This window comes from Pleurodeles waltl, unplaced genomic scaffold (genome assembly GCF_031143425.1).
Source record: "Pleurodeles waltl isolate 20211129_DDA unplaced genomic scaffold, aPleWal1.hap1.20221129 scaffold_39, whole genome shotgun sequence".
In the NCBI taxonomy this organism is placed as follows: domain Eukaryota; kingdom Metazoa; phylum Chordata; class Amphibia; order Caudata; family Salamandridae; genus Pleurodeles; species Pleurodeles waltl.
This window is the reverse complement of record NW_027150097.1, coordinates 2,181,064-2,205,000: the sequence shown is the minus strand read 5'-3', so window position 1 is coordinate 2,205,000 and position 23,937 is coordinate 2,181,064. Positions and strand designations below refer to the sequence as shown.

Sequence of the window (23,937 nt, the reverse complement as noted above, 5' to 3'; positions counted from 1 at the left end):
TTGTATTGCAAGTGCTTGTTTACTCTTTGTATCTGTTCTGCAAATTGCAGCACACCACATGCAAAGAGGCAGTAACATGGAGAAATAAAGACATCTGTTCTCCTTACACCAGCCTCGGGGAGGCGCACCATTGTGGCACAAAACCATGACTGTATGTTTTTGTAAACATGGGTTTACATCAAAATCCATGTGTGGATGTACAAGATAACCATGTACCACCTGTGGAACACCTACCTGACGCAAAGTAAAGCATGGCAGAGCAAGGTGCTGTGTGCTGTTACCTTTTCTTAACATGTGCATGGCTTTGTAAATACCAAAAAACGAATTGTGTTAATGCTGCATTGAAAAAGTGATGCAACCCGATGCAAAATCGGTTTAAACATGGGCCTAAATACACACTTACATTCCGGACCCGAAAAAAAGAACAAGTTAAAATCTCACAGTGAAATCAGGATGATATTAAAAAAATGACATGTGCATTGGAAAGGACGTGGCTGAAGGGGCACCAAAGCCAACGACCAAGTCAAGAATGATATTTTGGGATGTCACACTCTAAACATCCCCCATACTCACACAAGTCAGTTGTATGACCCTGTAGGAGTCTTGTGTTTGTCATTCCACTGACACTGTGTGTAATGCCCCCCTTTCTTGCGTGCTTTGCCCTGTGTCGCCTTTGTTTTTCTATCTTGAAAAGAATATTTGTAGTGAGGCTCCCCAATGAACTAAAAAGTGTTGTTAAATCCCAAATGTTTGTGAGGCCCCAGTGAGATTGGAACTCACGACCCCTGGTTTACAAGACCAGTGCTCTAACCCCTGAGCTATGGAGCCAGGACCTTGTCAGGATGCCGTGCTGGGGACTATATGAAGGAGCAGAGCATACCTGAGTTACAATGGAATCAGCAGGAGAGAGGATTGTGTGAGTCTGAGAAAGAAAAGGGGCATAGCTTCAAACCTCAATCTGGCATAGCTTTCCAAGGCTACTATTGCCAGTGATTGTGTATTTTAAAAAGGTAGTAAATTTGTATCCTTTCAAGGAGTACATCTATGGGTGCAGATTTGCTACTTTTTTGGTAAACTGATCACTAATTGGAATATTTAGAAAGAAGGGACGCAGTGCAGCACAGCGAGCAAAGTTCCTTTGTGCGTCACTCGAAGAGAGCAAAACTGAGACATATCTTCACAGAAATGGTGCAGTTCTGCTCTTTGTCTATGCAAAGGTGCACTTCGGGCTGCCTTGAGTGCAAGGGTGTCTGCCTTATGTTCAGGAGAGCTGATGTGCATAAAGGGATATCTTCCTCCAACTATCATAGGAGATTTTTTAGAGTCAAGCCTGCGCTAGAATGCGCTTGTGCATGAGTATTGCTTGCGAGACGCTGTTGTAGTTAGAAAAGGGCTAGGAGCCCCGTCCATTTCACGTTGGTGTCTTTCATTGGTTCGTGGGCTTCCCTGTTAAAATCTGCTTGTTTTTGTTAGTGGAAGGCATGCATACGTCATGCCTTTTCCGGTGATTAGCCCTCCTTGAGCGCAGCGACCAAGTACTGAAAAGAAAGGAGGCTCGCTGTTTTCCATCTGGTTTGTGGACTACTTTTTCTCTTTTTTTTCACAGCACAATCTCGTTTGACAGAAGTCGAGCTCATTGCATGACATCAACCCTGTTACATAATTAATTGAACTTTTGCCGGTTACATAGATAATTGCACTTTTGCCGATAGGTTTCAATATGAGTGAACTGTAGCAGCACGATCGCGCTCATTATTTACATTTAATGAGTCAAGAAAAGTCTGGTTGGGAGTTTACAACTGCTAATAGCTCTATCTCTGAGAAATGCCAGACACGTTGTATTGCAAGTGCTTGTTTACTCTTTGTTTCTGCAAATTGTAGCACACCACATGCAAAGAGGCAGTGACATGGAGAAATAAAGATATCTATTCGCCTTACACCAGCCTCGGGTAGGCGCAACATTGTGGCACAAAACCATGACTGTATGTTTTTGTAAATATGGGTTTACATCAAAATCCATGTGTGGATGTATGAGAAAAACATGTACCACCCGTGGAACACCTACCTGACGCAAAGTAAAGCATGGCAGAGCAAGGTGCTGTGTGCTATTACCTTTTCTTAACATGTGCATGGCTTTGTAAATACCAAAAAACGAATTGTGTTAATGCTGCGTTGAAAAAGTGATGCAACCCAATGCAAAATCGGTTTAAACATGGGCCTAAATATACACTTACATTCTGGACCCGAAAAAAAGAACAAGTTAAAATCTCACAGTGAAATCAGGATGATATTAAAAAAATGACATGTGCATTGGAAAGGACGTGGCTGAAGGGGCACCAAAGCCAACGACCAAGTCAAGAATGATATTTTGGGATGTCACACTCTAAACATCCCCCATACTCACACAAGTCAATTGTACGACCCTGTAGGAGTCTTGTGTTTGTCATTCCACTGACACTGTGTGTAATGCCCCCCGTTCTTGCGTGCTTTGCCCTGTGTCGCCTTTGTTTTTCTATCTTGAAAAGAATATTTGTAGTGAGGCTCCCCAATGAACTAAAAAGTGTTGTAAATCCAAAATGCTTGAGAGGCCCCAGTGAGATTTGAACTCACGACCCTTGGTTTACAAGACCAGTGCTCTAACCCCTGAGCTATCGAGCCAGGTGCTTGTCAGGGGGCCGTGCTGGGGACTATATGAAGGAGCAGAGCATACCTGAGTTACAATGGAATCAGCAGGAGAGAGGATTGTGTGAGTCTGAGAAAGAAAAGGGGCATAGCTTCAAACCTCAATCTGGCATAGCTTTCCAAGGCTACTATTGCCAGTGATTGTGTATTTTAAAAAGGTAGTAAATTTGTATCCTTTCAAGGAGTACATCTATGGGTGCAGATTTGCTACTTTTTTGGTAAACTGATCACTAATTGGAATATTTAGAAAGAAGGGACGCAGTGCAGCACAGCCAGCAAAGTTCCTTTGTGCGTCACTCGAAGAGAGCAGAACTGAGACATATCTTCACAGAAATGGTGCAGTTCTGCTCTTTGTCTATGCAAAGGTGCACTTCGGGCTGCCTTGAGTGCAAGGGTATCTGCCTTATGTTCAGGAGAGCTGATGTGCATAAAGGGATATCTTCCTCCAACTATCATAGGAGATTTTTTAGAGTCAAGCCTGCGCTAGAATGCGATTGCGCATGCGTATTTCTTGCGAGACGCTGTTGTAGTTAGAAAAGGGCTAGGAGCCCTGTCCATTTCACGTTGGTGTCTTTCATTTGTTCGTGGGCTTCCCTGTTAAAATCTGCTTGCTTTCGTTAGTGGAAGGCATGCATACGTCATGCCTTTTCCGGTGGTTAGCCCTCCTTGAGCGCAGCGACCAAGTACTGAAAACTTAGGAGGCTCGCTGTTTTCCATCTGGTTTGTGGACTACTTGTTCTCTTTTTTTCACAGCACGATCTTGTTTGACAGAAGTCGAGCTCATTGCATGACATCGACCCTGTTACATAATTAATTGAACTTTTGCCGGTTACATAGATAATTGCACTTTTGCCGATAGGTTTCAATCTGAGTGAACTGTAGCAGCGCGATTGCGCTCATTATTTACATTTAATGAGTCAAGAAAAGTCTGGTTGGGAGTTTACAACTGCTAATAGCTCTATCTCGGAGAAATGCCAGACCAGTTGTATTGCAAGTGCTTGTTTACTCTTTGTATCTGTTCTGCAAATTGCACCACACCACATGCAAAGAGGCAGTAACATGGAGAAATAAAGACATCTGTTCTCCTTACACCAGCCTCGGGGAGGCGCACCATTGTGGCACAAAACCATGACTGTATGTATTTGTAAACATGGGTTTACATCAAAATCCATGTGTGGATGTAGAAGAAAACCATGTACCACCTGTGGAACACCTACCTGACGCAAAGTAAAGCATGGCAGAGCAATGTGCTGTGTGCTGTTACTTTTTCTTAACATGTGCATGGCTTTGTAAATACCAAAAAACGAATTGTGTTAATGCTGCATCGAAAAAGTGATGCAACCCGATGAAAAATCTGTTTAAACATGGGCCTAAATGTAGATTTAAATTCCTTACCCGAAAAAAAGAACAAGTTAAAATCTCACAGTGAAATCAGGATGATATTAAAAAAATGACATGTGCATTGGAAAGGACGTGGCTGAAGGGGCACCAAAGCCAACGACCAAGTCAAGAATGATATTTTGGGATGTCACACTCTAAACATCCCCCATACTCACACAAGTCAATTGTATGACCCTGTAGAAGTCTTGTGTTTGTCATTCCACTGACACTGTGTGTAATGCCCCCCGTTCTTGCGTGCTTTGCCCTGTGTTGCCTTTGTTTTTCTATCTTGAAAAGAATATTTGTAGTGAGGCTCCCCAATGAACTAAAAAGTGTTGTTAAATCCAAAATGTTTGTGAGGCCCCATTGAGATTTGAACTCACGACCCCTGGTTTACACTGTGTGTAATGCCCCCCTTTCTTGCGTGCTTTGCCCTGTGTCGCCTTTGTTTTTCTATCTTGAAAAGAATATTTGTAGTGAGGCTCCCCATTGAACTAAAAAGTGTTGTTAAATCTAAAATGTTTGTGAGGCCCCAGTGAGATTTTAACTCACGACCCCTGGTTTACAAAACCAGTGCTCTAACCCCTGAGCTATGGAGCCAGGAGCTTGTCAGGATGCCGTGCTGGGGACTATATGAAGGAGCAGAGCATACCTGAGTTACAATGGAATCAGCAGGAGAGAGGATTGTGTGAGTCTGAGAAAGAAAAGGGGCATAGCTTCAAACCTGAATCTGGCATAGCTTTCCAAGGCTACTATTGCCAGTGATTGTGTATTTTAAAAAGGTAGTAAATTTGTATCCTTTCAAGGAGTACATCTATGGGTGCAGATTTGCTACTTTTTTGGTAAACTGATCACTAATTGGAATATTTAGAAAGAAGGGACGCAGTGCAGCACAGCCAGCAAAGTTCCTTTGTGCGTCACTCGAAGAGAGCAGAACTGAGACATATCTTCACAGAAATGGTGCAGTTCTGCTCTTTGTCTATGCAAAGGTGCACTTCGGGCTGCCTTGAGTGCAAGGGTATCTGCCTTATGTTCAGGAGAGCTGATGTGCATAAAGGGATATCTTTCTCCAACTATCCTAGGAGATTTTTTAGAGTCAAGCCTGCGCTAGAATGCGCTTGCGCATGCGTATTGCTTGAGAGACACTGTAGTAGTTAGAAAAGGGCTAGGAGCCCCGTCCATTTCACGTTGGTGTCTTTCATTGGTTCGTGGGCTTCCCTGTTAAAATCTGCTTGCTTTTGTTAGTGGAAGGCATGCATACGTCATGCCTTTTCCGGTGGTTAGCCCTCCTTGAGCGCAGCGACCAAGTACTGAAAACATAGGAGGCTCGCTGTTTTCCATCTGGTTTGTGGACTACTTTTTCTCTTTTTTTCACAGCACGATCTCGTTTGACAGAAGTCGAGCTCATTGCATGACATCGACCCTGTTACATAATTAATTGAACTTTTGCCGGTTACATAGATAATTGCACTTTTGCCGATAGGTTTCAATATGAGTGAACTGTAGCAGCGCGATCGCGCTCATTATTTACATTTAATGAGTCAAGAAAAGTCTGGTTGGGAGTTTACAACTGCTAATAGCTCTATCTCGGAGAAATGCCAGACCAGTTGTATTGCAAGTGCTTGTTTACTCTTTGTATCTGTTCTGCAAATTGCAGCACACCACATGCAAAGAGGCAGTAACATGGAGAAATAAAGACATCTGTTCTCCTTACACCAGCCTCGGGGAGGCGCACCATTGTGGCACAAAAATATGACTGTATGTTTTTGTAAACATGGGTTTACATCAAAATCCATGTGTGGATGTAGAAGAAAACCATGTACCACCTGTGGAACACCTACCTGACGCAAAGTAAAGCATGGCAGAGCAAGGTGCTGTGTGCTGTTACTTTTTCTTAACATGTGCATGGCTTTGTAAATACCAAAAAACGAATTGTGTTAATGCTGCATCGAAAAAGTGATGCAACCCGATGAAAAATCTGTTTAAACATGGACCTAAATGTACACTTAAATTCCGGACCCGAAAAAAAGAACAAGTTAAAATCTCACAGTGAAATCAGGATGATATTAAAAAAATGACATGTGCATTGGAAAGGACGTGGCTGAAGGGGCACCAAAGCCAACGACCAAGTCAAGAATGATATTTTGGGATGTCACACTCTAAACATCCCCCATACTCCCACAAGTCAATTGTATGACCCTGTAGGAGTCTTGTGTTTGTCATTTCACTGACACTGTGTGTAATGCCCCCCTTTCTTGCGTGCTTTGCCCTGTGTCGCCTTTGTTTTTCTATCTTGAAAAGAATATTTGTAGTGAGGCTCCCCAATTAACTAAAAAGTGTTGTTAAATCCAAAATGTTTATGAGGCCGCAGTGAGATTTGAATTCACGACCCCTGGTTTACAAGACCAGTGCTCTAACCCCTGAGCTATGGAGCCAGGTGCTTGTCAGGATGCCGTGCTGGGGACTATATGAAGGAGCAGAGCATACCTGAGTTACAATGGAATCAGCAGGAGAGAGGATTGTGTGAGTCTGAGAAAGAAAAGGGGCATAGCTTCAAACCTGAATCTGGCATAGCTTTCCAAGGCTACTATTGCCAGTTATTGTGTATTTTAAAAAGGTAGTAAATGTGTATCCTTTCAAGGAGTACATCTATGGGTGCAGATTTGCTACTTTTTTGGTAAACTGATCACTAATTGGAATATTTAGAAAGAAGGGACGCAGTGCAGCACAGCGAGCAAAGTTCCTTTGTGCGTCACTCGAAGAGAGCAGAACTGAGACATATCTTCACAGAAATGGTGCAGTTCTGCTCTTTGTCTATGCAAAGGTGCACTTCGGGCTGCCTTGAGTGCAAGGGTATCTGCCTTATGTTCAGGAGAGCTGATGTGCATAAAGGGATAACTTCCTCCAACTATCATAGGAGATTTTTTAGAGTCAAGCATGCGCTAGAATGCGCTTGCGCATGCTTATTGCTTGCGAGACGCTGTTGTAGTTAGAAAAGGGCTAGGAGCCCCGTCCATTTCACGTTGGTGTCTTTCATTGGTTCGTGGGCTTCCCTGTTAAAATCTGCTTGCTTTCGTTAGTGGAAGGCATGCATACGTCATGCCTTTTCCGGTGGTTAGCCCTCCTTGAGCGCAGCGACCAAGTACTGAAAACATAGGAGGCTCGCTGTTTTCCATCTGGTTTGTGGACTACTTTTCCCTTTTTTTCACAGCACGATCTCGTTTGACAGAAGTCGAGCTCATTGCATGACATCGTCCCTGTTACATAATTAATAGAACTTTTGCCGGTTACATACATAATTGCACTTTTGCCGATAGGTTTCAATATGAGTGAACTGTAGCAGCGCGATTGCGCTCATTATTTATATTTAATGAGTCAAGAAAAGTCTGTTTGGGAGTTTACAACTGCTAATAGCTCTATCTCGGAGAAATGCCAGACCAGTTGTATTGCAAGTGCCTGTTTACTCTTTGTATCTGTTCTGCAAATTGCAGCACACCACATGCAAAGAGGCAGTAACATGGAGAAATAAAGACATCTGTTCTCCTTATACCAGCCTCTGGGAGGCGCACCATTGTGGCACAAACCATGACTGTATTTTTTTGTAAACATGGGTTTACATCAAAATCCATGTGTGGATGTACAAGAAAACCATGTACCACCTGTGGAACACCTACCTGACGCAAAGTAAAGCATGGCAGAGCAAGGTGCTGTGTGCTGTTACTTTTTCTTAACATGTGCATGGCTTTGTAAATACCAAAAATCGAATTGTGTTAATGCTGCATCGAAAAAGTGATGCAACCCGATGAAAAATCTGTTTAAACATGGGCCTAAATGTACACTTAAATTCCGGACCCGAAAAAAGAACAAGTTAAAATCTCACAGTGAAATCAGGATGATATTAAAAAAATGACATGTGCATTGGAAAGGACGTGGCTGAAGGGCACCAAAGCCAACGACCAACTCAAGAATGATATTTTGGGATGTCACACTCTAAACATCCCCCATACTCACACAAGTCAATTGTATGACCCTGTAGGAGTCTTGTGTTTGTCATTCCACTGACACTGTGTGTAATGCCCCCCGTTCTTGCGTGCTTTGCCCTGTGTCGCCTTTGTTTTTCTATCTTGAAAACAATATTTGTAGTGAGGCTCCCCAATGAACTAAAAAGTGTTGTTAAAACCCAAATGTTTGTGAGGCCCCAGTGAGATTTGAACTCACGACCCCTGGTTTACAAGACCAGTGCTCTAACCCCGGAGCTATGGAGCCAGGAGCTTGTATGATGCCGTGCTGGGGACTATATGAAGGAGCAGAGCTCACCTGAGTTACAATGGAATCAGCAGGAGAGAGGATTGTGTGAGTCTGAGAAAGAAAAGGGGCATAGCTACAAACCTGAATCTGGCATAGCTTTCCAAGGCTACTATTGCCAGTGATTGTGTATTTTAAAAAGGTAGTAAATTTGTATCCTTTCAAGGAGTACATCTATGGGTGCAGATTTGCTACTTTTTTGGTAAACTGATCACTAATTGGAATATTTAGAAAGAAGGGACGCAGTGCAGCACAGCCAGCAAAGTTCCTTTGTGGGTCACTCGAAGAGAGCAGAACTGAGACATATCTTCACAGAAATGGTGCAGTTCTGCTCTTTGTCTATGCACTGGTGCACTTCGGGCTGCCTTGAGTGCAAGGGTATCTGCCTTATGTTCAGGAGAGCTGATGTGCATAAAGGGATATCTTCCTCCAACTATCATAGGAGATTTTTTAGAGTCAAGCCTGCGCTAGAATGCGCTTGTGCATGCGTATTGCTTGCGAGACGCTGTTGTACTTAGAAAAGGGCTAGGAGCCCCGTCCATTTCACGTTGGTGTCTTTCATTGGTTCGTGGGCTTCCCTGTTAAAATCTGCTTGCTTTCGTTAGTGGAAGGCATGCATACGTCATGCCTTTTCCGGTGGTTAGCCCTCCTTGAGCGCAGCGACCAAGTACTGAAAACAAAGGAGGCTCGCTGTTTTCCATCTTGTTTGTGGACTACTTTTTCTCTTTTTTTTCACAGCACAATCTCGTTTGACAGAAGTCGAGCTCATTGCATGACATCAACCCTGTTACATAATTAATTGAACTTTTGCCGATTACATAGATAATTGCACTTTTGCCGATAGGTTTCAATATGAGTGAACTGTAGCAGCACGATCGCGCTCATTATTTACATTTAATGAGTCAAGAAAAGTCTGGTTGGGAGTTTACAACTTCTAATAGCTCTATCTCGGAGAAATGCCAGACATGTTGTATTGCAAGTGCTTGTTTACTCTTTGTATCTGTGCTGCAAATTGTAGCACACCACATGCAAAGAGGCAGTGACATGGAGAAATAAAGACATCTGTTCGCCTTACACCAGCCTCGGGTAGGCGCAACATTGTGGCACAAAACCATGACTGTATGTTTTTGTAAATATGGGTTTACATCAAAATCCATGTGTGGATGTATGAGAAAAACATGTAACACCCGTGGAACACCTACCTGACGCAAAGTAAAGCATGGCAGAGCAAGGTGCTGTGTGCTGTTACCTTTTCTTAACATGTGCATGGCTTTGTAAATACCAAAAAACGAATTGTGTTAATGCTGCATTGAAAAAGTGATGCAACCCGATGCAAAATCGGTTTAAACATGGGCCTAAATATACACTTACATTCCGGACCCGAAAAAAAGAACAAGTTAAAATCTCACAGTGAAATCAGGATGATATTAAAAAAATGACATGTGCATTGGAAAGGACATGGCTGAAGGGGCACCAAAGCCAACGACCAAGTCAAGAATGATATTTTGGGATGTCACACTCTAAACATCCCCCATACTCACACAAGTCAATTGTATGACCCTGTAGGAGTCTTGTGTTTGTCATTCCACTGACACTGTGTGTAATGCCCCCCTTTCTTGCGTGCTTTGCCCTGTGTCGCCTTTGTTTTTCTATCTTGAAAAGAATATTTGTAGTGAGGCTCCCCAATGAACTAAAAAGTGTTGTTAAATCCAAAATGTTTGTGAGGCCCCAGTGAGATTTGAACTCACGACCCTTGGTTTACAAGACCAGTGCTCTAACCCCTGAGCTATCGAGCCAGTTGCTTGTCAGGGGGCCGTGCTGGGGACTATATGAAGGAGCAGAGCATACCTGAGTGACAATGGAATCAGCAGGAGAGAGGATTGAGTGAGTCTGAGAAAGAAAAGGGGCATAGCTTCAAACCTCAATCTGGCATAGCTTTCCAAGGCTACTATTGCCAGTGATTGTGTATTTTAAAAAGGTAGTAAATTTGTATCCTTTCAAGGAGTACATCTATGGGTGCAGATTTGCTACTTTTTTGGTAAACTGATCACTAATTGGAATATTTAGAAAGAAGGGACGCAGTGCAGCACAGCGAGCAAAGTTCCTTTGTGCGTCACTCGAAGAGAGCAGAACTGAGACATATCTTCACAGAAATGGTGCAGTTCTGCTCTTTGTCTATGCAAAGGTGCACTTCGGGCTGCCTTGAGTGCAAGGGTATCTGCCTTATGTTCAGGAGAGCTGATGTGCATAAAGGGATATCTTCCTCCAACTATCATAGGAGATTTTTTAGAGTCAAGCCTGCGCTAGAATGCGCTTGCGCATGCGTATTTCTTGCGAGACGCTGTTGTAGTTAGAAAAGGGCTAGGAGCCCTGTCCATTTCACGTTGGTGTCTTTCATTGGTTCGTGGGCTTCCCTGTTAAAATCTGCTTGCTTTCGTTAGTGGAAGGCATGCATACGTCATGCCTTTTCCGGTGGTTAGCCCTCCTTGAGCGCAGCGACCAAGTACTGAAAACATAGGAGGCTCGCTGTTTTCCATCTGGTTTGTGGACTACTTGTTCTCTTTTTTTCACAGCACGATCTCGTTTGACAGAAGTCGAGCTCATTGCATGACATCGACCCTGTTACATAATTAATTGAACTTTTGCCGGTTACATAGAAAATTGCACTTTTGCCGATAGGTTTCAATCTGAGTGAACTGTAGCAGCGCGATTGCGCTCATTATTGACATTTAATGAGTCAAGAAAAGTCTGGTTGGGAGTTTACAACTGCTAATAGCTCTATCTCGGAGAAATGCCAGACCAGTTGTATTGCAAGTGCTTGTTTACTCTTTGTATCTGTTCTGCAAATTGCACCACACCACATGCAAAGAGACAGTAACATGGAGAAATAAAGACATCTGTTCTCCTTACACCAGCCTCGGGGAGGCGCACCATTGTGGCACAAAACCATGACTGTATGTATTTGTAAACATGGGTTTACATCAAAATCCATGTGTGGATGTACAAGAAAACCATGTACCACCTGTGGAACACCTACCTGACGCAAAGTAAAGCATGGCAGAGCAATGTGCTGTGTGCTGTTACTTTTTCTTAACATGTGCATGGCTTTGTAAATACCAAAAAACGAATTGTGTTAATGCTGCATCGAAAAAGTGATGCAACCCAATGAAAAATCTGTTTAAACATGGGCCTAAATGTACATTTAAATTCCGGACCCGAAAAAAAGAACAAGTTAAAATCTCACAGTGAAATCAGGATGATATTAAAAAAATGACATGGGCATTGGAAAGGACGTGGCTGAAGGGGCACCAAAGCCAACGACCAAGTCAAGAATGATATTTTGGGATGTCACACTCTAAACATCCCCCATACTCACACAAGTCAATTGTATGACCCTGTAGGAGTCTTGTGTTTGTCATTCCACTGACACTGTGTGTAATGCCCCCTGTTCTTGCCTGCTTTGCCCTGAGTCGCCTTTGTTTTTCTATCTTGAAAAGAATATTTGTAGTGAGGCTCCCCAATGAACTAAAAAGTGTTGTTAAATCCAAAATGTTTGTGAGGCCCCATTGAGATTTGAACTCACAACCCCTGGTTCACGACCCCTGGTTTACACTGTGTGTAATGCCCCCGTTCTTGCGTGCTTTGCCCTGTGTCGCCTTTGTTTTTCTATCTTGAAAAGAATATTTGTAGTGAGGCTCCCCAATGATCTAAAAAGTGTTGTTAAATCCCAAATGTTTGTGAGGCCCCAGTGAGATTTGAACTCACGACCCCTGGTTTACAAGACCAGTGCTCTAACCCCTGAGCTATGGAGCCAGGACCTTGTCAGGATGCCGTGCTGGGGACTATATGAAGGAGCAGAGCATACCTGAGTTACAATGGAATCAGCAGGAGAGAGGATTGTGTGAGTCTGAGAAAGAAAAGGGGCATAGCTTCAAACCTCAATCTGGCATAGCTTTCCAAGGCTACTATTGCCAGTGATTGTGTATTTTAAAAAGGTAGTAAATTTGTATCCTTTCAAGGAGTACATCTATGGGTGCAGATTTGCTACTTTTTTGGTAAACTGATCACTAATTGGAATATTTAGAAAGAAGGGACGCAGTGCAGCACAGCGAGCAAAGTTCCTTTGTGCGTCACTCGAAGAGAGCAGAACTGAGACATATCTTCACAGAAATGGTGCAGTTCTGCTCTTTGTCTATGCAAAGGTGCACTTCGGGCTGCCTTGAGTGCAAGGGTATCTGCCTTATGTTCAGGAGAGCTGATGTGCATAAAGAGATATCTTCCTCCAACTATCCAAGAGATTTTTTAGAGTCAAGCCTGTGCTAGAATGCGCTTGCGCATGCGTATTGCTTGCGAGACGCTGTTGTAGTTAGAAAAGGGCTAGGAGCCCCGTCCATTTCACGTTGGTGTCTTTCATTGGTTCGTGGGCTTCCCTGTTAAAATCTGCTTGCTTTCGTTAGTGGAAGGCATGCATACGTCATGCCTTTTCCGGTGGTTAGCCCTCCTTGAGCGCAGCGACCAAGTACTGAAAACATAGGAGGCTCGCTGTTTTCCATCTGGTTTGTGGACTACTTTTTCTCTTTTTTTCACAGCACGATCTCGTTTGACAGAAGTCAAGCTCATTGCATGACATCGACACTGTTACATAATTAATTGAACTTTTGCCGGTTACATAGATAATTGCACTTTTGCCGATAGGTTTCAATATGAGTGAACTGTAGCAGCGCGGTCGCGCTCATTATTTACATTTAATGAGTCAAGAAAAGTCTGGTTGGGAGTTTACAACTGCTAATAGCTCTATCTCGGAGAAATGCCAGACATGTTGTATTGCAAGTGCTTGTTTACTCTTTGTATCTGTGCTGCAAATTGTAGCACACCACATGCAAAGAGGCAGTGACATGGAGAAATAAAGACATCTGTTCGCCTTACACCAGCCTCGGGTAGGCGCAACATTGTGGCACAAAACCATGACTGTGTGTTTTTGTAAATATGGGTTTACATCAAAATCCATGTGTGGATGTATGACAAAAACATGTATCACCCGTGGAACACCTACCTGACGCAAAGTAAAGCATGGCAGAGCAAGGTGCTGTGTGCTGTTACCTTTTCTTAACATGTGCATGGCTTTGTAAATACCAAAAAACAAATTGTGTTAATGCTGCATTGAAAAAGTGATGCAACCCGATGCAAAATCGGTTTAAACATGGGCCTAAATATACACTTACATTCCGGACCCGAAAAAAAGAACAAGTTAAAATCTCACAGTGAAATCAGGATGATATTAAAAAAATGACATGTGCATTGGAAAGGACGTGGCTGAAGGGGCACCAAAGCCAACGACCAAGTCAAGAAAGATATTTTGGGATGTCACACTCTAAACATCCCCCATACTCACACAAGTCAATTGTATGACCCTGTAGGAGTCTTGTGTTTGTCATTCCACTGACACTGTGTGTAATGCCCCCCTTTCTTGCGTGTTTTGCCCTGTGTCGCCTTTGTTTTTCTATCTTGAAAAGAATGTTTGTAGTGAGGCTCCCCAATGAACTAAAAAGTGTTGTTAAATCCAAAATGTTTGGGAGAACCCAGTGAGATTTGAACTCACGACTCCTGGTTTACAAGACCAGTGCTCTAACCCCTGAGCTATGGAGCCAGGTCCTTGACAGGATGCCGTGCTGGGGACTATATGAAGGAGCAGAGCATACCCGAGTTACAATGGAATCAGCAGGAGAGAGGATTGTGTGAGTCTGAGAAAGAAAAGGGGCATAGCTTCAAACCTCAATCTGGCATAGCTTTACAAGGCTACTATTGCCAGTGTTTGTGTATTTTAAAAAGGTAGTAAATTTGTATCCTTTCAAGGAGTACATCTATGGGTGCAGATTTGCTACTTTTTTGGTAAACTGATCACTAATTGGAATATTTAGAAAGAAGGGATGCAGTGCAGCACAGCGAGCAAAGTTCCTTTGTGCGTCACTCGAAGAGAGCAGAACTGAGACATATCTTCACAGAAATGGTGCAGTTCTGCTCTTTGTCTATGCAAAGGTGCACTTCGGGCTGCCTTGAGTGCAAGGGTATCTGCCTTATGTTCAGGAGAGCTGATGTGCATAAAGGGATATCTTCCTCCAACTATCCTAGAAGATTTTTTAGAGTCAAGCCTGCGCTAGAATGCGCTTGCGCATGCGTATTGCTTGCGAGACGCTGTAGTAGTTAGAAAAGGGCTAGGAGCCCCGTCCATTTCACGTTGGTGTCTTTCATTGGTTCGTGGGCTTCCCTGTTAAAATCTGCTTGCTTTCGTTAGTGGAAGGCATGCATACGTCATGCCTTTTCCGGTGGTTAGCCCTCCTTGAGCGCAGCGACCAAGTACTGAAAACATAGGAGGCTCGCTGTTTTCCATCTGGTTTGTGGACTACTTTTTCTCTTTTTTTCACAGCACGATCTCGTTTGACAGAAGTCGAGCTCATTGCATGACATCGACCCTGTTAGATAATTAATTGAACTTTTGCCGGTTACATAGATAATTGCACTTTTGCCGATAGGTTTCAATATGAGTGAACTGTAGCAGCGCGATTGCGCTCATTATTTACATTTAATGAGTCAAGAAAAGTCTGGTTGGGAGTTTACAACTGCTAATAGCTCTATCTCGGAGAAATGCCAGACCTGTTGTATTGCAAGTGCTTGTTTACTCTTTGTATCTGTTCTGCAAATTGCAGCACACCACATGCAAAGAGGCAGTAACATGGAGAAATAAAGACATCTGTTCTTCTTACACCAGCCTCGGGGAGGCGCACCATTGTGGCACAAAACCATGACTGTATGTTTTTGTAAATATGGGTTTACATCAAAATCCATGTGTGGATGTACAAGAAAACCATGTACCACCCGTGGAACACCTACCTGACGCAAAGTAAAGCATGGCAGAGCAAGGTGCTGTGTGCTGTTACCTTTTCTTAACATGTGCATGGCTTTGTAAATACCAAAAAACGAATTGTGTTAATGCTGCATCGAAAAAGTGATGCAACCCGATGAAAAATCTGTTTAAACATGGGCCTAAATATACACTTAAATTCCGGACCCGAAAAAAAGAACAAGTTAAAATCTCACAGTGAAATCTGGATGATATTAAAAAAATGACATGTGCATTGGAAAGGACGTGGCTGAAGCGGCACCAAAGCCAACGACCAAGTCAAGAATGATATTTTGGGATGTCACACTCTAAACATCCCCCATACTCACACAAGTCAATTTTATGACCCTGTAGGAGTCTTGTGTTTGTCATTCCACTGAGACTGTGTGTAATGCCCCCCGTTCTTGCGTGCTTTGCCCTGAGTCGCCTTCGTTTTTCTATCTTGAAAACAATATTTGTAGTGAGGCTCCCCAATGAACTAAAAAATGTTGTTAAACCCAAAATGTTTGTGAGCCCCCAGTGAGATTTGATCTCACGACCCCTGGTTTACAAGACCAGTGCTCTAACCCCTGAGCTATGGAGCCAGGAGCTGGTCAGGATGCCGTGCTGGGGACTATATGAAGGAGCAGAGCATACGTGAGTGACAATGCAATTAGCAGGAGAGAGGATTGTGTGAGTCTGAGAAGGAACAGGGGCATAGCTTCAAACCTGAATCTGGTATAGCTTTCCAAGGCTACTATTGCCAGTGTTTGTGTATTTTAAAAAGGTAGTAAATTTGTATCCATTCAAGGAATACATCGATGGGTGCAGATTTGCTACTTTTTTGGTAAACTGATCACTAATTGGAATATTTAGAAAGAAGGGACGCAGTGCAGAACAGCCAGCAAAGTTCGTTTGTGCGTCACTCGAAGAGAGCAGAACTGAGACATATCTTCACAGAAATGGTGCAGTTCTGCTCTTTGTCTATGCACTGGTGCACTTCGGGCTGCCTTGAGTGCAATGGTATCTGCCTTATGTTCAGGAGAGCTGATGTGCATAAAGGGATATCTTCCTCCAACTATCCTAGGAGATTTTTTAGAGTCAAGCCTGCGCTAGAATGCGCTTGCGCATGCGTATTGCTTGTGATACGCTGTAGTAGTTAGAAAAGCGCTAGGAACCACGTCCATCTCACGCTAGTGTCTTTCATTGGTTCGTGGGCTTCCCTGTTAAAATCTGCTTGCTTTCGTTAGTGGAAGGCATGCATACGTCATGCCTTTTCCGGTGGTTAGCGCTCCTTGACGCAGCGACCAAGTACTGAAAATATACGTGGCTCGTTGTTTTCCGTCCGGTTTGTGGACTACTTTTTCTCTTTTTTTCATAGCACGATCTCGTTTGACAAAAGTCGAGCTCTTTGCATGACATCGACCCTGTTACATAATTAATTGAACTTTTGCCGGTTACATAGATAATTGCACTTTTGCCGATAGGTTTCAATATGAGTGAACTGTAGCAGCGCGATCGCGCTCATTATTTACATTTAATGAGTCAAGAAAAGTCTGGTTGGGAGTTTACAACTGCTAATAGCTCTATCTCGGAGAAATGCCAGACCAGTTGTATTGCAAGTGCTTGTTTACTCTTTGTATCTGTTCTGCAAATTGCAGCACACCACATGCAAAGAGGCAGTAACATGGAGAAATAAAGACATCTGTTCTCCTTACACCAGCCTCGGGGAGGCGCACCATTGTGGCACAATGTATGTTTTTGTAAATATGGGTTTACATCAAAATCCATGTGTGGATGTACAAGAAAACCATGTACCACCCGTGGAACACCTACCTGACGCAAAGTAAAGCATGGCAGAGCAAGGTGCTGTGTGCTGTTACCTTTTCTTAACATGTGCATGGCTTTGTAAATACCAAAAAACGAATTGTGTTAATGCTGCATCGAAAAAGTGATGCAACCCGATGAAAAATCTGTTTAAACATGGGCCTAAATATACACGTAAATTCCGGACCCGAAAAAAAGAACAAGTTAAAATCTCACAGTGAAATCAGGATGATATTAAAAAAATGACATGTGCATTGGAAAGGACGTGGCTGAAGGGGCACCAAAGCCAACGACCAAGTCAAGAATGATATTTTGGGATGTCACACTCTAAACATCCCCCATACTCACACAAGTCAATTGTATGACCCTGTAGGAGTCTTGTGTTTGTCATTCCACTGACACTGTGTATAATGCCCCCCGTTCTTGCGTGCTTTGCCCTGTGTTGCCTTTGTTTTTCTATCTTGAAAAGAATATTTGTAGTGAGGCTCCCCAATGAACTAAAAAGTGTTGTTAAATCCCAAATGTTTATGAGGCCCCAGTGAGATTTGAACTCAGGACCCCTGGTTTACAAGACCAGTGCTCTAACTCCTGAGCTATGGAGCCAGGAGCTTGTCAGGATGCCGTGCTGGGGACTATATGAAGGAGCAGAGCACACCTGAGTCACAATGGAATCAGCAGGAGAGAGGATTGTGTGAGTCTGAGAAGGAACAGGGGCACACAAGACGTGGGAGTGCAGTGTCCAGAGACTGACACTGTGGCACTCACAAGAGACACATGCCCTGCTCTGCACATGGTGGAAGTCGCGCCCACGCTGCTGCACATCAACATGCACACAGGTGCGGGAAGAAGGATGTGCAAGGCACAGCTAGATATAAATCAGAGTTAAACAACAATCAGAAGTGAACGATCGCAGCATTAATAATGTTGGTGCAGTGATGTAACTAATACAGCTTTATCTGCAGGGCAACCATACCCACCAATGGCCACCAGGAGGCGCCCTAGATCTGACCTTAATGTGCTTTGTAGTATATGTCCCCTGCTGGAGGGGAGAAGTGGGGAACAGACATCCATGTGAAGTGATGGAAGACAAGGTTTACAGGAACCTGGTCACAGCCTGTGTGTGCATGTGGGGCCAGAAAACCCTTGGCTAAGCTAGCCCCCGAGAAAAATCACATGCTGTGCCCTCTTAATGCTCCTTCTCTCTCCCCAAGGTTTTCCTATTAACCCTTTTTAAGTGCTGCATATAACAAGAGTTATTATTAGGCTCAGTGCTTGATTTATAAAACGAAATAAACAAACATTTATGTAAATAAATAAATAAATGTAATTGCTCATTTTTTTCTAAAGCGGGTCGGGCCCACTTTCACCAGTCATGTGACCTAGTTGCACCACTGGGCCACAATCGCACTGCCTACTGTCTTCAGAGGTAGTACCAAGACCTTGCAAACTTATGTAGAGTAGTAAACAACTACGGAAAAATTTGACGGAGCAATCCATTAAACTTTTTCTACATTGACAGAATCTGCCATGACTGTGGTTCCTGACAATGTATAGAGATTTCCCCTGGGCTGGTTCTCTAAGTTTTTGGCAGGTGGAGTAAAAGCAGTAAAGTCCTCCACCACCCTGTCTTCCTTTACTCCATCTGCCAAATCATAAACCAGGCCCTCTGTCTAAAGTGGCCCAGTGGGTGAAAAACACTGGCTTGGAAGGCTACCGCGAGGGATTGCCTGTGGTAGACTATTTGCAAGCAATCATCCCATCAGCCTTGGGGTGTTTGATTGCCAGTAGTATGCCTCGAAACCTGAATCTGGCATAGCTTTCCAAGGCTACTATTGCCAGTGTTTGTGTATCTTAAAAAGGTAGTAAATTTGTATCCATTCAAGGAATACGTCTATGGGTGCAGATTTGCTACTTTTTGGGTAAACTGATCAGTAATTGGAATATTTAGAAAGAAGGGACGCAGTGCAGCACAGCGAGCAAAGTTCCTTTGCGAGTCACTCGAAGAGAGCAGAACTGAGACATATCTTCACAGAAATGGTGCAGTTCTGCTCTTTGTCTATGCACTGGTGCACTTCGGGCTGCCTTGAGTGCAAGGGTATTTGCCTTATGTTCAGGAGAGCTGATGTGCATAAAGGGATACCTTCCTGCAACTATCCTTGGAGACTTTTTAGCGTCAAGCCTGCGCTAGCATGCACTTGCGCATGCGTATCGCTTGTGAGATGCTGTAGTAGTTAGAAAAGGGCTCGGAGCCCCATCTGTAGTGTATGCATGGTGTATGCAGAGAATGGTTATCACCGTTCTCGAATGCCTTGTGCTAGTAATGCCGCACATTCTGGTTATGTTGACAGAGAGGCATTCGAGAACGGCAAGAGCGGTGTGACGGTTGTCGAGTTGTACAGGACAACTGCACTGTCTTCCTGTATAAACTGTGCTTGAAATAAATAAAGCACATATTACTAACTTCCACCGTGTGTAACAGAGTTCTTACAATTGGCGACGAGCGGCGCTTACTCAGCTCGTGAAGATCGCACCAGCGGACAGCGACCAGGAGCGTCTTCTCCTCCGTGTTTCTGATGTTCCGGTGAGTCGGAGGCGTCGCAGCACCGCAGGGACAGAGGATTGTCTGGGAGTTGGACAGCAGCACTGTGTTGTCCGTGCGCTGCATATCAGCTGATTGGCAGGATTTCAACTTCTTGACGTGGCTGTGCAAACACGTCAGTCTGACGTGTACCGGCAGCCATCTTAGTTGAGGCATTTTGTTTTGTGTCTGCTCCACGAGGAAGCAGAAACATGTCACCCGGCAGCCATTTTAGCTTGGGGAATCGTCACTGCAGCCATTTTGGAACTGGTTATAAGAGAATTAAAACTTATATGTCCCAAGCAGACTCATTAGTGACCTAAACACGTTACTAGACTTATCCTTGCCTACATTGATCAAAAAAAAAAAAAAAGGATATTACATAAGGAATAGATAAGGAATTCGTAAGGTAACATTAATAAAGTGTTACTTTTACATAATTGAAAAATTTCAAGTAGGAAGACAGTGCAGATACAATGGCTTCGAACAATCCATGGAACTTGTCACCTCCTCAATCATTTATTCCTCTTTCTGGCACACCTATATTAAAATGGGAGGAGTGGTGTGAATATTTCAAAAATTATATCTCTACCATTGTGGAAGGAGAGGAACTTTCTGCTGAGAAAAAGTATAGGATTCTCCTACATTGTTTAGGACCAGGAGGGTTGAAGATTTTCAAAAACATTAGTAAGAAACCCAGGCAAGCGGGTGAAGGCGGCCTGTATAAGAATGCGCTTGAAGACTTAGATAACTATTATGGGCCTAGAGTTTGCGTAGCTGTGGATCACTACAAGTTTTTCCATCGGAAACAAGGGAAAGAGGAACCCGTAGAGGATTATGTGTCCGCCTTAAAGAATTTAGCAATTAATTCCAGATTCGGTGAACTACATGACGAGCTAATTTGTGACCAGATTGTTATGCAATCGTCTAACTCGAACATCCAAGACAATTTGTGGGCCAAAGGAGAAAGCTCTTTGCAAGAAGTCATTGATATTGTGAAAAGGGCAGAATTGACTGGAAGGTGTGCGAAGGAGGTTTTGAATGAAAATAAAAGTGATGAGACCATAATTGCAAGAGTGAAAGGGAAAAAACCCACCAGAGAGTTTAAGAAGAAAGGCACAGGGAAAACAGGAACTGAGCAGAAAAATTATAAGTCAGACGACAAAAGAAAGTGTTATAGATGTGGCAGCTATGACCACTTGGCGAATGATATATGGTGTCTGGCAAGGAAGCAGAATTGTTCGAAATGTGGAATTATGGGTCATTTTCAAAACGTGTGCCAGAGGAAAAATAGTAACTGTGGTAAAGTGTTGGAACTTGAAGACACCGACTCTTCAGATGAAGATGATTTGAACATGTGTATTTTATGTGTAAATTCTTCTGACGAAGACACCATTTTGTGCTTGAAGTAACAAGAGGAAAATAGAATGAAAAAAACAAGTTGTGAGATTGTGTTGGGAGGAGTAACTATACACGTTGTAGTAGATTCGGGGTCTCCATATACTATTATTAATCAAAATGTGTGGGAAAATAATCTCAAACACACTGTAGGTGAGGAGTTATGCTTGCCAGATATAACTATTAAGACATTTACTGGTGAAATCATTGAATTGTTAGGTTTCAAGAATTTGAAATTCCAGTACAAAGACAGACAAATGACAGGAAAATTGTATATTGCAGTTACAGGTCCTTCTGTTTTAGGATAGATTGACCAGAGAAAATTGGGCATAATATTGGATCCTACAATCCCAAACCAGTATTGTCTGTACAAACAGGGTTAGTGGTTGGTCAACTAGTTCTACAGAAATTTCCTAATGTATTCACAGGAAAGATTGGGAAAATGAAAGGCTTTATGCACCTCATTCATTTAAAAAAGGATGCGGTACCACAGGTGCATAAGGTAAGGCATATTCCAATTCCTTTAAAGGAAGATGTTAAAGTGCAATTGAACAAACTGCAGGAGGAGAAAATTACAGAACCTATAGAATCACCTGAGTGGGTGGCTCCATTAGTTGTAGTGAAGAAAGCCAATGGGAATTTACGATTATGCATCGACCTGAGAGATCTTAATAAGAACATACTAGTTGATCAATTCCCCTTGCCACACATTAATGAAATGTTGTCACGCACTAGAGGAATGAAATGGTTTTCCTCCATTGATTTGAAAGTGGCCTATCACCAGGTACGATTACATCCTAGTAGTAGGGACTTTACTGCTTTCGTCACACCCTTTGGGTGTTACAGATTTCGGAGGGTACCATTTGGTTTGGCGTCAGCTGCAGCCATGTTCCAGAGATTGATGAGCACAATTCTTGCTGGAATCGACAATACAATGGTCCTTCAAGATGATATCCTTATAATGGGAAGGTCAAGGAATGATAACGATCAGACCTTGTTAAAAGTACTAAATTTGTTGGACGAAAGGGTTTGAAGGCAGAATTTAGTAAATGCAAATTTGCATGTGGCCACGTCAACTACTTGGGGCATGTAGTATCTGCTCAAGGAATTAAACCAAAGGAGGAGTTATTGTCTGCAATAAGCAAGGCACCAAATCCTCAGAATAAGAATGAGGTCCGTGCTTTTCTAGGTTTGGTAGAATTCTATTCCAAATTTGACAGTAAGTTTTCTACGAAAACGTATGATTTAAGACAATTGCTTAAAGCTAGAATCAAGTTTTTGTGGACAGAGGCATGTCAAAATGCTTTTGACATGTTGAAAACTGATATTTGCAATGCACCACCATTGCAAGGTTTTGATTCAAGTCTTAGATGTGTCATTACAACTGATACCAGTTGCAAGGCAATTGGGGCAGTTCTTACCCAAATCAATAAGGAAGGCTATGAAGATACGATTGCCTTTGCCTCACGTTCATTAACTCCAACTGAAGAGAAGTATTCAGTTATTGAGCGTGAAGCACTCGCATGTGTATGAGCACTGGAACACTTTAGACAGTATGTGTGGGGTACTACAATCATCTTAAAATGTGACCACAAACCACTAGTGAAAGTTTTAACTACGAAGGGGTTGTATAAGGCTTCTCCTAGGCTGGCGAGAATGTTGATACGCTTGTTTGACTACAACTATGTGGTGCAATACTTACCTGGAGTAAAGAACACAGTTGCAGACTTCTTAAGTCGCATGCCCTTGCCAGCCAAGGATACTGATGAAGATGGGAAAGAAGAAATTTGGGTGGCTATTGTGAATGAAGGCATATGCAGGGGTATTACACGAAATGAATGGAATACAGAACAGTACTTAGATGAGGTAATGCAAGATTAAGGTGTCATGATTACTAAAGGGTGGCCGTTAAAGAAAATGGTTAACAAAAATTTGCTATCCTTCTGGGAAGTAAGGGATGAATTATCTATGGAAGAAGGTTTATTCCTTAGAAATGGGAAAGTGATACCTCCTATCACCTTAAGGAATAAAATTCTCAAGATTTGCCATGAGGGCCACCTAGGCATAGGTAAGACCAAGAATAGAGTGAAGCATCGGTATTGGTGGCCGGGACTAGATAAGGAGGTAGAAAGAATGGTGAGAGATTGCCATGTTTGTGAGAATGCTGACAAGACGCAAGTGATGTTAAGACCGCCTTTACATCCTATTCCTGCTCCCAACATGTCTTGGGAAAGAGTAGGTATTGATGTCATGGGGCCCATAGGTGAGGGCGATGAACAGACCTTCCTTCTAGTACTTGTGGATCACTTTTAAAAGTGGCCGGAGGTAGTAATTGTAAGGAAAGCAGATGTAAGTAGTATCATCAAATTTTTGGATAACATTTTTGTTAGGGAAGGTTTACCAAAAAGTATTGTGTCTGACAATGGGGCACAATTTACGTAGTCAGCTTTCCAAGATTATGTGAGGATGAACGGAGTAATACATCATACCACTTCGATTTACCATACTGCGGGTAACGGTGCTGTTGAAAGGTTCAACCGTGTACTCAAAGGAATGATTCAATTATCTAATTGCAATCATTTGGTTTGGAAAACAGAATTATGGAAAACCTTGTGGGCTTTCAGGATTACCGCATGTGATAGTACTAACGCAAGTCCGTTTGAACTCATGAGGGGTAGAACTCCCATGTCAAAGGATAATGTGGGTTGGCTTAAAGCTGCCAAAAGGGTGGAATGGTGTCCTGAGAAAGTGAGGACAAATATTGAGACAGCTAAGGGCAAATATAAGAAGTATTATGATGACATTCACAGGTGTAAGGAGTTTAAGTTGTGTGTTGGCGATGTTGTAAGAGTCAAGAGCAATAAACACACAGTTAAAGGTCAAAGTAAAT

General features: G+C 42.9%; 10 non-coding genes across 10 annotated transcripts; all 10 read right to left on the bottom strand.

Moving 5' to 3' along the window:
* Positions 1 to 755: 755 nt before the first annotated feature.
* Positions 756 to 828, bottom strand: TRNAT-UGU (transfer RNA threonine (anticodon UGU)). The gene has a single exon. It is a non-coding gene; the product is annotated as a tRNA-Thr (tRNA).
* Positions 829 to 2,585: 1,757 nt separating this feature from the next.
* TRNAT-UGU (transfer RNA threonine (anticodon UGU)) lies at positions 2,586 to 2,658 on the bottom strand. The gene has a single exon. It is a non-coding gene; the product is annotated as a tRNA-Thr (tRNA).
* Positions 2,659 to 4,589: 1,931 nt separating this feature from the next.
* TRNAT-UGU (transfer RNA threonine (anticodon UGU)) lies at positions 4,590 to 4,662 on the bottom strand. The gene has a single exon. It is a non-coding gene; the product is annotated as a tRNA-Thr (tRNA).
* A 1,762-nt stretch (positions 4,663 to 6,424) lies between these two features.
* On the bottom strand, positions 6,425 to 6,497 carry TRNAT-UGU (transfer RNA threonine (anticodon UGU)). The gene has a single exon. It is a non-coding gene; the product is annotated as a tRNA-Thr (tRNA).
* A 1,758-nt stretch (positions 6,498 to 8,255) lies between these two features.
* Positions 8,256 to 8,328, bottom strand: TRNAT-UGU (transfer RNA threonine (anticodon UGU)). Its single transcript has one exon. It is a non-coding gene; the product is annotated as a tRNA-Thr (tRNA).
* A 1,762-nt stretch (positions 8,329 to 10,090) lies between these two features.
* TRNAT-UGU (transfer RNA threonine (anticodon UGU)) lies at positions 10,091 to 10,163 on the bottom strand. The gene has a single exon. It is a non-coding gene; the product is annotated as a tRNA-Thr (tRNA).
* A 1,944-nt stretch (positions 10,164 to 12,107) lies between these two features.
* TRNAT-UGU (transfer RNA threonine (anticodon UGU)) lies at positions 12,108 to 12,180 on the bottom strand. Its single transcript has one exon. It is a non-coding gene; the product is annotated as a tRNA-Thr (tRNA).
* Positions 12,181 to 13,941: 1,761 nt separating this feature from the next.
* Positions 13,942 to 14,014, bottom strand: TRNAT-UGU (transfer RNA threonine (anticodon UGU)). Its single transcript has one exon. It is a non-coding gene; the product is annotated as a tRNA-Thr (tRNA).
* A 1,762-nt stretch (positions 14,015 to 15,776) lies between these two features.
* Positions 15,777 to 15,849, bottom strand: TRNAT-UGU (transfer RNA threonine (anticodon UGU)). The gene has a single exon. It is a non-coding gene; the product is annotated as a tRNA-Thr (tRNA).
* Positions 15,850 to 17,601: 1,752 nt separating this feature from the next.
* TRNAT-UGU (transfer RNA threonine (anticodon UGU)) lies at positions 17,602 to 17,674 on the bottom strand. The gene has a single exon. It is a non-coding gene; the product is annotated as a tRNA-Thr (tRNA).
* Positions 17,675 to 23,937: the final 6,263 nt, after the last annotated feature.